The sequence below is a fragment of the Lygodium microphyllum genome, chromosome 6 (genome assembly GCF_053477565.2).
Source record: "Lygodium microphyllum isolate KBCC chromosome 6, Lygodium_microphyllum_v1.1.10, whole genome shotgun sequence".
In the NCBI taxonomy this organism is placed as follows: domain Eukaryota; kingdom Viridiplantae; phylum Streptophyta; class Polypodiopsida; order Schizaeales; family Lygodiaceae; genus Lygodium; species Lygodium microphyllum.
In genome coordinates this window covers 162,285,483-162,298,153 of record NC_141140.1, presented here as the reverse complement: position 1 = coordinate 162,298,153, position 12,671 = coordinate 162,285,483, and positions in this window count along the sequence as shown.

The window sequence follows — 12,671 nt, the reverse complement described above, 5'->3', positions numbered from 1 at the left end:
CACTCGTATAGTTAGTACTATACAAAGGAAGAGAATTGGCTCCCCCCTATTTTGAACTTGGCAATGGATTTTAGATACTTGCTTTCTAACCACTTGCCAGTCACATTGGAGATTAAGTCAGTGCAACCAAAAAGGAATGGGTTTGCAAAAATGGTTTATTGCAAACCCATGCCAATTTAAGCAAGTTACTTATAACTATATGATCAAGGAGGCTATTAGAAAATGGAGAAATAGATAGGTCAAAGAGTAGATAACCCTTAGAGCAACTTCTTGCATACAATGTGGCGCTACATCACTTGCAAGGTGTATGCTTATGTGATGAAGAAAGGGAGGAATTAAGATAGGAAAATGAAATAATAAGGGAATTTTCTAAGAAAGCGAGGAGGAGGAAAAGGCACCACTAGGGCAAGCCCAAATAATTAGTGATTGGAAAACACTAGCACGATCTTCATGAGAAGATTGGTTCTTGACATGCATTGTATATCATCAAGATTTATCGCAAGCATTGAACTAAAATGGCTCAAAGAAAGCCCAATCATCTTGTAATTGGATGATGGATCTTGGGTTACAAATCACATGGCAGTGGGGCAAACATTGTCAGTGTCACTTATAATTATCTTTATGAAGATGGGGATAGCCTAGATACACAAGCACTAGATAGAGTCACAATTGTTGTCAAAAGGATAGTCACAAAGATGAAAAATAATCTCCTAACTTTTGCCTTTTCTCGAGATGAATTAAATGATGCATTAAGGAGATTGAGCAAAAAATAAAATAAAATAAATCCACAAAGCACGATGGAGTCAAAACTGAATGTATGCTATATTTTTGGACTAATCAGCAACCAAGTTGTTCAACAAGTACTAGTAGAATGGCAACCTCCCTAGTTTGCTATAAGGAAGAGAATCATCAACTTAATTTTCAAGCATAGATAGTGCTCTAGGCTTAATCATTGGAGGCTAATCTCATTAATGGGGACTGTATACAAGATATCCAAAAAGACACTTGCAAATAGGCTATTCCCCATATTGCAAAAAAACATAAATGAGAATCAATATGGTTTCATCAAGGGTAGATCATTGGTGAACAATGTATTAAATGTTGTTGCTGTAGTAGATTGGGCTAAGGCATCCAAACAAAAAATGGTATTCCTATAAATTGGATATAGAGAAAGTATTTGACAAAGTCAAGTGGGAGTATATATGCGAGATGTTGTTCAAAACGGCATTTGATGGCAAAGTAGCCGATTTGCATTACTTGTCAACAAAGGAAGTTGTCATTCAAATATTTATTTATACATGGTCCTTTTGAGGTGCAAAGAAGGGTAGTCAAGGCTATCCTTTAAGCTCCCTACTCTTTGCAATCACCACCCATCTTCTATATACCCTATTAGACCTAATGGTTGAAAAGGGCAATTGAAGGGACTAAAGTTCAAAGGTTGGCAATTACTTGGGCAAAGCTTTGTTGATGACTTGCTTATGATTTTGGAAGCTATCAAGAAAAATGTGGACAATGTCTTAGAGGATTATGAGAAAGCAACAAGGTTTAACATAAATCTTTAAAAGTCAACATTAATTTGTGTCATTAAGAATGATATGGATGATGGCTCGTCTAGGTTGAAAAGGTGAAGTTCAACCTCAAGGATGACTTGTTTTGCTATTTTGGATACTCAGCGGGAGTGATGTGTGCAAAGGGTAAATATCTAGTTGGGTGCTAGACAAAGTTAGGAAGAAAATCACTAGTTGGAGCTCAATGGCATGGCCACTTCATGTTAAAATGGAAATACTTAAGGTTTTTATATATCCTACCCTCACTTTTTACTTAGCTCTCATTTCTTGGACCAAGAATTTCAAAAAGGATTGGGATTCAATTGTTGGTAAATTCTTATGGGGCAAATACACAAGGAACAAGTATTTAGTGCATGTATCCATGGCACTCCTTAAAAGAAAGCAAATTGGAGAGGGATTGCATGTGCTAGATATAATCAAAGAGGGAACTATTAGAAGAACCAAATTGCTAGCTAGTTGTTGGCATATGAAAACTCCTTGATTGGTAATGCTCATTGAAGTGCTCAAGGTAAAAAATGAGAAATTATGCATGAATAAGGGTCTAGATGGAGTATAATTGGTGAGCACTTGAGCAATAGATCACATTAAAACACAAGGACTAAAGGCAAGCATGCTAGCCTCATGAGCAACAATCATCAGGAATGAAAAAAGGAAAATGGAGAATAAATGGATAGACCCACATGATAATGTATTTTGGATGTGGTTTGTAAGCCCCCCTTTAGCACTAATGAGAGGAAAAGGGGGAATATTTTTAGTGAAAAATAGGCTTCATTGAGCAACAAGTGGGTCAAGGTGAGAAAGCTTGTATGAGGAGTGGTGGCCCATAAGCTAAGGGGGATCTCAACTAGTTATGAACAAGAGTAGAAAGCATGGAAAATTGTCTTTTCTTTCTTGGGAAGGAGGAGGCATAGTTACTTCCTTGAACATTAAGTCATTCACATTCTTAAGACTAATAGTAAGAGAGAGATTCATAGAGTGTAGAGTATTTGGGGGTTGCAAATAGGTGAAGATAAACTTGGCTACTAGAATAAAATTAGGCCCTTAAACTCCCACTAAGAGACGCGATATTTTTATGGAGATTCATTCTTGGTGTGGTGGTGCATGCGAAAAAATCAAGTGAGAGGTGCAATCAATACATATCGCAAGTGCGGTGAAGTAGAAATAGTCAAACACTTGTCTCGGGATGATTGTTTGGCCTCAAACACATGGTCAAAAGTAAGTGGCAAGTTGGAAATTCAAGGAAAAGAGCAAGAAATTGAAGCATGTGTATTCGCTACAAGCAAATTTAGTACGAAAATAAGTGGCTATGGTGAAAGGTAGAGCGAAAGTGGAAGCATAAGTGGAAGTAAGAGGAAAGCAAGAGCTATGGAGGTCCAAACAAAGAAGAGAGAGACCAGTGTCAAAGGGATTTATGTCTATGTGGAAGCATGAGTGGAAGCAAGAGGAAAGCAAGAGCTATGGAGGTCCAAGCAAAGAAGGGAGAGACCAATGTCAAAGGCATTTATGTCTATGGTATGAAAGCATATTGGCAATTGTGTTTTGAGTATGTTAGTGGTCTACTTGCAAAAATTGTGGAAGACAAGTTCTAAAAGACATTGTTGTGGATTGTCCGTACTAGAACTGACAGATGTTCATCATGCTATGTTGGGGAAGGATGCAAGTAAGTCAAAAAGTGGATTTTGCATGCATGAGATTAGAATTAGGTGGACAAGGGAGACTTAACTAAGGCTTAATAGCCTAACTTTGGGGAAAAAGACAAGGAGTTTTATTTGAATGGGAGTAGCGTATTCTAAAAAAAAGAACAGGATAGCGCCATTAGGGAAGGAGCAAGCGGTCCTGGATGTGTTGAGGAGAGGAGAACCCTCTCATGAATGGAACCTACAATGATCGATCTCCTACATTCCCATCACCTCACGCACATGCTGAAGACATGTTGCTGAACATATGCATACACTTCGTGATTATGCAAACAAAGTAAAAAAGAAAGTTGGAAGATTTGAACTGGGATAGTTCATCTTTCATGCAAAGGGCAGACATAGATGATACCTATAGATCACAAGTATTCCCAAAGATTGTATAGAGGCTTCAAAGTGAGAGCTTGCGACGGTTTACTTCTATCTAAACTGTGTATACAATAAGGTATCTAATGTCCACAAGGTTTTCCAGGTTGATTTATGGTCTTTAGTGACTCCTGTTGAATGCTACCAATGCTTTATGATTGATACATAATTGTTGGAGTCAATGTGCATGGTTTGGAGCTATTTTTGGGCAGTATATATATGTTTTAATGCTGTTGTAATAAATCTATCAAAAAGGGTGGAAATGAATTTTGAAGACCCATAATGGGTTAACAAAGGTATTGATGCTTTCTGATGGATGATAGCACTTCCGAGCAATGATATCCATTGTTTACTATAAGGACTTTGTTATATGCATGATGTAGTACTCCCAAAGATTCCTTTGAGGCTTCAAAGTGAGAGCTTGTGATAGTTTACTACTATCTAAACTATGTATATAGCAAGGTATCTATTGCCCATAGGGTTTTCAAGTTGATTTATGGTCTTTAGTGACTCTCGTTGAATGCTACTAATGCTCCATGGTTGATAGATGATTGCCAAAACCAAAGTACATGCTTTGGAGCAATTTTTGGGCAGCATATGTATGTTTTAATGCTTTTGTAATAAATCCATCTAAAAGGGCAAAAATGGATTTTAAAGGCCCATAATGGGTTAACAGAGGTATTGATGCTTTCTAATGGATGATAGCACTTTCCGATAATGATACCCATCATTTTCCGCATGGATCTTGCTATATGCATGGTAGTACTCCTAGAGATTGCATAGTGGCTTCAAAGTGAGAGCTTGTGACAGTTTACTACTATCTAAACTGTGTATACAACAGGCCTTCTATCCACAGGGTTTTCTAGGTTGATTTATGGTCTTTAGTGACTCCCATTGAATGGTACTGATGTTCTATGGTTGATAGATGATTGCAAGTACCAAAGTACATGCTTTTGAGTGATTTTCGGGAAACATGTGTGTTTTAATGTTACTATAATAAATATATCTAAAAGGGATGAAACGGATTTTGAAGGCCCATAATGGGTTAACAAAGTAGTGATGCTTTCTAATGGTGGATGATAGCACTTACGGGTAATGATAGCCAACATTTACTATAGGGAATTTGTTATATGAATGGATTTATGAGGTGTATGCCATTGATTTTGGTTTATGTAGAGCAGAGATATTGATGTATGTCAAAGTATATCTAAGTCATAGTCTTAGAGTGTGTTATGGGCTATCATCCCAAGTGTGTCTTCATGCCTAGGATTTGGGCATATTATATGGATGTACTGAGATTGCTTGTTGACTTACATGTGAAACAAGGTCTTTGGATTGCACCTTGATTATTGTCTTTGGATTCATCTAATCTTTATACTCTCTTTCTTTCATCCTGTTTTTGGTTTCAAAATCTATGTACCCTTTTGTCTTTTACCCCTGCAATAGACCTTTAACCTTACACTCTCCAACATCAACATGTGGAAACTCCACTAGTCACAATGTGTGACATGCCTTTCCTTATTCTATTTCCACTAAAAGAATAAAGAATAAAGTGACACCAATGAGCACCTATCGGCTACAATGTAGAAGTGTGCAAGCATAATGTACAAGTAAATGTAGGCAACTAGGCACATGCAATCTTTAACCCCCAACAACCTCCCACTTAAAGGTGAATGTGCTTGAGTATGGAGAAAAAAAAAAGTAATAGAATACAAAGTGTACATAGAAGTACAATAGGATGAGGAATAGGTGTTATCTCATCCTATGTCCATCGTCTTCCTAAGAAAGGCAAAACACTCCACCAAGAGACTTTTAGTGAGTAGATCTATCAAATTCATGTTTGTAGGAATCTTGATAAGCTCAATGGACTTGTTCTCTACCACCTCTTTAATGAAGTGAGAGTGCACCTCAATGTGCTTTGCCTTCTCATGGAAGACCAAATTACGAGCAAATTGAATGGCACTCATTGAATTCGAATGCAGTGTTGTAGGAGTCATAGTCATACCAAGATCTGCAACCATAGGGCCTCCTTGCAAGCCTCAATGGCTACAATGTACTTAGCATCGGTAGTAGATAAGGCCATGCATTTCTACACCCTGGAGATCCAAGAGATATCACATCTGACAAAGGTAAAGACATACCCCAATGTGGACTTCCTACTATTTGCATGTCTTACATAACTAAGTCGTTATAATCCATGACTCATGTATCCTAACTTCCATAACAAACACATATATCTGCAATGCATTTAAGGTATCTCATGATACCCTTCACAACATCCCAATGTCATTTGCTAGGTGTAGCTATATAACATGCCACAATTCCCACTCTAAATATTGTATCAAGTTGAGTGGCTATCATAGCATATATAAAATTATCCACCACTGGTGCTGCATATGGGACCTTGGCCATCTCATCATTTAATTGGGGACAATTTCCCGACTTATCTTCACATGAGAAGATAACAAATAACCGATAGACTTACCATCTTGCATATAGAATTGCTCAAGCACTTTTGTGGATCTACTCTTTCTAGGACAAGTAGAGAAGTCCCTTAAAGTGATTGCGTGTAATTTGCATATCAAGTATGTGTGAGGTCTACCCCATGTCCTTCATCTCAAAGCTCTTTTTTAGTTGAGTATTGAAAGCATCCAGCTCAACATGAGCACTCCCAATAATAAGCATATCATCAACATAAATACCAACATAATAAGGTTGCTATCACTGGCCTTATTTATGTATATAAGCACAGATCCACATCACTGTGGGAATATCCCTCTGAATACATGAAAGCATCAAAATTATGGTACCATTTCCTAGGTGCTTACTTAAGCCCATAAAGACTCTTCTTCAATTTGCACACTAGGTGCTCTCTACCTTTTTCCACAAAGCCCTTAAGTTTTTGCTTATAAATATCCTCATGTAGATCCCTATGTAAAAAGATCATCTTAACATCTATCTGATAAAGATCTAAACCCAACTGAGCAATCAAGGCCAAGACTAAGCATAGGGTAGTCATCTTAACCATAGGGGAGAATATCTCATTAAAGCCAATGCCCTTTTCCTGCTTAAAACCCTTAGCAACCAATCTGGACTTATATATTGGTTGAGGGTGACCAAGGGTACTCTTTAACTTGTACATCCACTTGCATGGCAATGTATGCTTTTCATTAAAATAATAAAACTAAGTCCTATGTATGATTTTTCTATAGAAATTCAAACTGAGATTGCATGGTCCTCTCCCAAGAATGAGAATTACCTTTGTACATAGCCTCCTCGTAGGTAAGAGGCTTAGTAAAGTCAAGCGCCCATGACATAGTCTGTAGAGGAATCATAATAATCAAGAGGATGTGAAGCTCTAGTGGGCCATCTCAAGACTGGCATGGCCATGGAGCCTATACAGCTTCTCCTCTTTGTCCAACATCATGGTCCTATATAATAGGCAGATTCTCATATGCATCTTTTCCTTGTGGAAGATAATATAATGGCTGCGGATAACCTTTTGAGCTTGCAGATCCCAAAGGCAATAGCCCATCTCACTTGCTTCACGATATTCAAGAAATATGCATTTGATGGACTTTGGATTCAACTTATGGCACTTGCCTTTGGGAATATGGCAAAAATCCTCACATTCAAGTACTCATAAGTGTGCATATGAGAGAGGTTTACTAGACCATACCTCCTCTACAATAACTCTATCACCATGAGTAGTACATGGGGATCTATTAACGAGGAGTTAATGAGATACATGGCAACAATAACTACCTTAGTCCAAAAGTACTATAGTAAGCCTACTTGACTAAGCATATTACAGACTCTTTCTTGAAGTCATGTTCATACACTCTGTAACACCATTTTGGGTCGGGTATATGGGGTGGTCAACTAGCACTTAATACATCTCTCATCACAAAGTTGGCCAAATGCCTTAAAGACATATTCATCCCCATTGTCAAATCATAGGCATTTCAACCTATGCCTAGATTGGTTCTCAACCACAATAAAAAAGCATTGAAACATAGGCAAAACATTTGATTTTCGCTTAATAGGATAGACCCAAACCTTATGTGAATAATCATCTATGAATGTAATAAAGTACTTTGTGCCACCCAAGGACTAATAGGGCATGGGGCCACAAACATTTTAATGCACAAGAGACAAAGGCTCACCCACAAGTATAGAGCTAGGTTTCTTATGCGAGTTACGAGCCTGACTACCATATAAACAATGATCAAATGAATCAAAACATGAATAAGCAAGCGGTAGAAGATACTGCAAATGGGTAAGTACTTTTATCCCTTTCAAAGACATATACCCAAGATGGGGATGCCATAAAGATACATGTGGAAGATTAGTCATAGCAAAACACGGTCAATAGGCCTAGAGACAAGCAAAGGATAGAGGATGCCAACCTTGGTACCTCTAGCACAAACAAGATTGCCATGGGTGATTTTCCATGAAGAATCACCAAAAGCTACATAGTACCTGCCATCATCAATTGTCTAGCTAAAATAGGACTTTTAGTCAAAGCCAGGACATGACATACATTATGAAGCACAAAAGAAGCACTAGTACCAAACTCTAACATTACCTATGCCAATGATAGCCAATGTAGTGTCATCTCCTAGTCTAACAATATCAGTAATAGTATGGTAGCTATGAAACTAATGATGATGTAGAGTAATATGGAATGAAGTCTCCAAATAAAAAAGGCAACATCGAGAGTAAGAAGACAATGATCAACTAAGTAGCATCAAGTGATAAAGCAACAAGTATGTAATCATTGAAACTATACTCTAAGGCATTTATCTCCTTTATCTTTACATTAGACTTAGGCACAATGCTACGATTATCAAAAGATTTAGCATTATCCTTCACTTTTCATCGTCTTTCTCATTGTACTTATCATTGCACATTTTATGGAACCATAGCCTAATGTGATCCTATTACCCACAATAATGACATGTCAAAGAGGACTTATGACCACGAGACTTACTATGTTGTTGGAGGGATTTTAGTCAAAAGGTTGTATCCATTGGGGATCAGAGATAGAAGGAAGTAGAGAATAGGAGATAGAAGAGAAGTAAAATAATAGACAAGAGGTATACAATATAAATACAAAGCTCAATGAATCAAAGCACTATGTATTGATAAAACCTAAGAAGATAAACAAAATCCTTTTGGGGGGACTTTTCGGAAGCAATCTCTAAGCATTAGATCTCATGGAGCTCCTTGGTAGACTAAAAACATGCACCAAACATTAGCTTCTTCTCTATTGCTCAGATCGCAAATTTGATGGTTTTGTTGGCTCTGAAAGGGGGGTAGAACTTTAGAACACATTCTTAGAATTCTCTTGGATCACACTCTCTTCTTCTCCTGGTTTGGAGTGATGTTTGCTACCTGTAAATTGCGATCGCGCGCAATGTGATTGTTGGGGTAAAGGCGCCTCCGCCGTGCCGCCCCGTGTATTACTACACTGATAGTACCCGCCACTGCACACTGCAGGTGGCAGGCACCCGTCACGTCACTTTATTCTTTACATTCATTTTTTAGTGACTAGTAAATAAAGGAAGGCCCGGTCACACATTGTGACTGTTGGAGTTCCCATTTCTTGTCTCTCTCTTTCTTGCTCTTGCTCTCCCGCCATAGCTCGTATGCAAGCTTCGATCCTTCTCACCTTTCAACTGGTATCAGAGCTTGGCTTCCTCTTGCTCGAGCTCGACTCGGTGCTTCTCTACCTTCGCATCAACTCCCTTCACGCATTGGATCTCCATCCCGGCAGCCATATCCGATCTCCCCGAGCTCCCGTTACTCCCCGGCTTCCCGAGCACCTTCCCGGCCTATTGAGGCACCTTCAATGCATTGATACTGAGGTATTTGATCATTCTTTCAGGGTTTTATTTCAGTCTACAGGTTGCAAACAGCAAGGGCAGCCATGGCTTCAAACCCTTGAAGCTTATTCTCCTCATATTGTGCCTTACATCTATCAAGGCTCAAAGAGGCTTGTCATAGGCCTTTGATAGGCCCTTCTTGAGCCCCCCATTACCCCCTTTTTAGCCCATGTGGAGCAGTAGCAAGTTTAGCACCAACAGGGCAGATTGCACCATTTTTTTCTAGGCTGTTAGCACTCGTCTACTTCAGCTCCACACTTGGCCATTGCTTCTTGCTCTCTACCTTGATCAAGAGGGCTATAGACTTCATGTTTGATGTCATTTAAGCTTTGGGCATTGGTCTTGATCATTCAGGGCTGATTTCTTTAGATTTGGGACTGTCATAAACTGTCATAACAAGCTGAAAATAGGGTAGCACCATTGGCATTATCATTTGTTGCTTATACTCCATTCCGGTTGTGCTATTTGATGCCCGTATGCGGTTTACATGATGCCTAGTGCCTTGGGAATGTATGCACATGATTATGCCATGATTTTGGCCTGAAATATTGGCTGATTTGGGACTGTTATTTACTGTTATATAGTGCTGGAAACAGGGCAACCACACTTGGCGTTGGCATTTGATGCTTATACTCTACTCCGGTTACCTTGTTTGATGCTCGTATGCGGTCTACATGATGCCTAATGTCTTGGGAATGTATGCATTCGATTTGCCCATGATTTGACATTGTTTTTGGGTTGGAAATTGACAGTTTTGGATTTTTTAGAGCTGCTGTACATGAGCGGGCTGAAGCTCATTTGTCACATGTATTGCTTCTCTATCGATACCAGATGTATGCTATGGGTTATGTCATGATGTATTACACTTTGGGGATCGACTTCGAACTCATGATCGTGATTCCGGAATGCTTTTGAGCATCGCATTTGCTCCGTTGTTATTGGTTTGTCATTGGCAGTTTGGTCGACTTGAATGGCATTTGGGCCGCTTATGCCTATTGTCTGTACTTGACGGATAAGCTCTGTGCATTACATGCTTTGGTCCGTGGTTGATGCCTCTTAGTTCGTCCATGCTTGATAGATATTTTGGAGCTCCGATTTGGATGTTTTGAGCACTTCCGACTCATAGGGATATTGACTTTGGCTTGCTACTGGATGTATTGACTTGACAGAGATCTTGCCATTGGGATTATGTCTTGCTTAGTGGTTGCTACATCAGTTGCTTCATGTATGTCATGCTCTTGGGAAGCGTATGACGCATTGACTTGGTCACTTGTCACTGGTACTTTGTCTTGGGTTGCTTGAGCCCTTAACTTGATTGTACGCCTTTTGTGCCAGTGGGAGCATCTTGCATGCTTACTTGACCTTGAGCAGGGATTACATGCTATTGGAGCAATCTATGTCATTGAGCAGTTATGGATGTATTGAGACTTTGGGATTATACTCCGACAATTGGATGTTGCATTGAGTATATGTCTTGGTTCACAGGATGCTTATGAGCCGAGTCTCAATTTTGGATCCGCTTTCTTTTGAGCAGACACCTATTTGTGTCAGGTTTTGGCAGTTGGTTCTATATTTTGCCTAGATTGTATGGGGTGTGCCTCTTACTAGCAGATGCTATTTGACATCTCTCGGTGTTATGCTCATGTATTTTCACTATCATTTGGCTTTGCTTTGTCCTCTTTATGCCGGCTTTGGACCTAGCATTGTTTAGTTGACATTAGATCCAGTTTTGGGACAGTTTGCTCTCATTATTGCAATTCTGAAATTTATTACAACAAGCATTTATTGGTGGACTGAGCAGTATTTTTAATGCTGAAATATCCTGTTTTGGTGTACCGCACCTAGTACTAAGTGGGCAGCATCTTTTGGCACACTTTTCTCGCCATTTGGAGCTCATTTCAGTAGATTTTGGGCATTTTCTGCAGTAAAACAGCCAGCAATTTTACATTGTCTGTGCATTTCCAGCTTGCATTATGGCATCCTCTTCGACTGATAATGCCATATTTAACATCACAAAGTTGGATGGTACCAACTACTCTTATTGGAAGAGTCAAATTTGGTAGGTCTTGGTGCAGAAATCTCAGATTAAGCCACTTCGGTTGAGTGGGGAGTAGCCTGAAACTATGGACAATGACGACTGGCTTGAACTTGATGAGCTATGCAAGTCCACGGTTGTATTGTCTCTCACTGAACAGGTACATTATAATGTATTTGAGGAAGCACAGAGTGCATGGGATCTATAGAATAAGATCAAGAATCTTTATGATAAGAAAAGTCCGGTGAATCAGATGTACTGGGGTTGAAGCAGCTTATGGATCTGTGCATGAAGGATAATGCGACTATGTCTGCTCACTTGAGCCAGTTCCATGCTATACTGAAGAACTCGACTTCGCAGGATATCACCTTTGGAGAGGAAGTAACTCCTCTTTTCTTACTTGGGACTCTGAATGAGTCATGGGATGTATTCCGCACTGCCCTATGTGCCTCTAGTGCTACTCTGAAACTGAATGATGTTGAGAGTGCTCTTCTGCAAGAAGAGGTTAATTGCAAAAACTTGGATGCCTCTCGTGTTTCACATGCTTTGATAGTTAGAGGCAGGAATGACAGGAATGATCGTGGTAATAACCGTGGCCGTGACTTGCAGAAGGGTCGGTCTAAATCTCGTGGAAAGTCGCGTAATAAGTCGCGTGGGCGCAATGCTAATGTCACTTGTCATCATTGTGGGAAAAAGGGCCATATCAGACCACAGTGTCATGAGTTATGCAATGAGAAGCACAAGGATAAGGGCAAAGAGAAAGTGCAGGAGAAGTCCTTTGATCGCAGCATAGTACCTGCAAAGTCCAGCATCAAGATTGAAGAAATTAATGTCATGCAGACCGAGGATTCCGATGGTAGTGATGAGTTCATACTTGCAGCTAGTTCTTCTGATGCTTTATACTTGACTGAGACACCTAATATGTATGCACAGTGCTGGTTGTTGGATTCAGGTGCGTCCTTCCATATGACGCCTTACCGTGAGTGGTTTCACTCTTACCGTATTGTATCTGGATCAGTCAGACTTGGAGATGACAGATCTCTTGATATTGTGGGTTGTGGAGATATTCAGTTGCAGTTTTCCACTGGCAGTTCCTTTTTGCTCAGGGATGTACGTCATG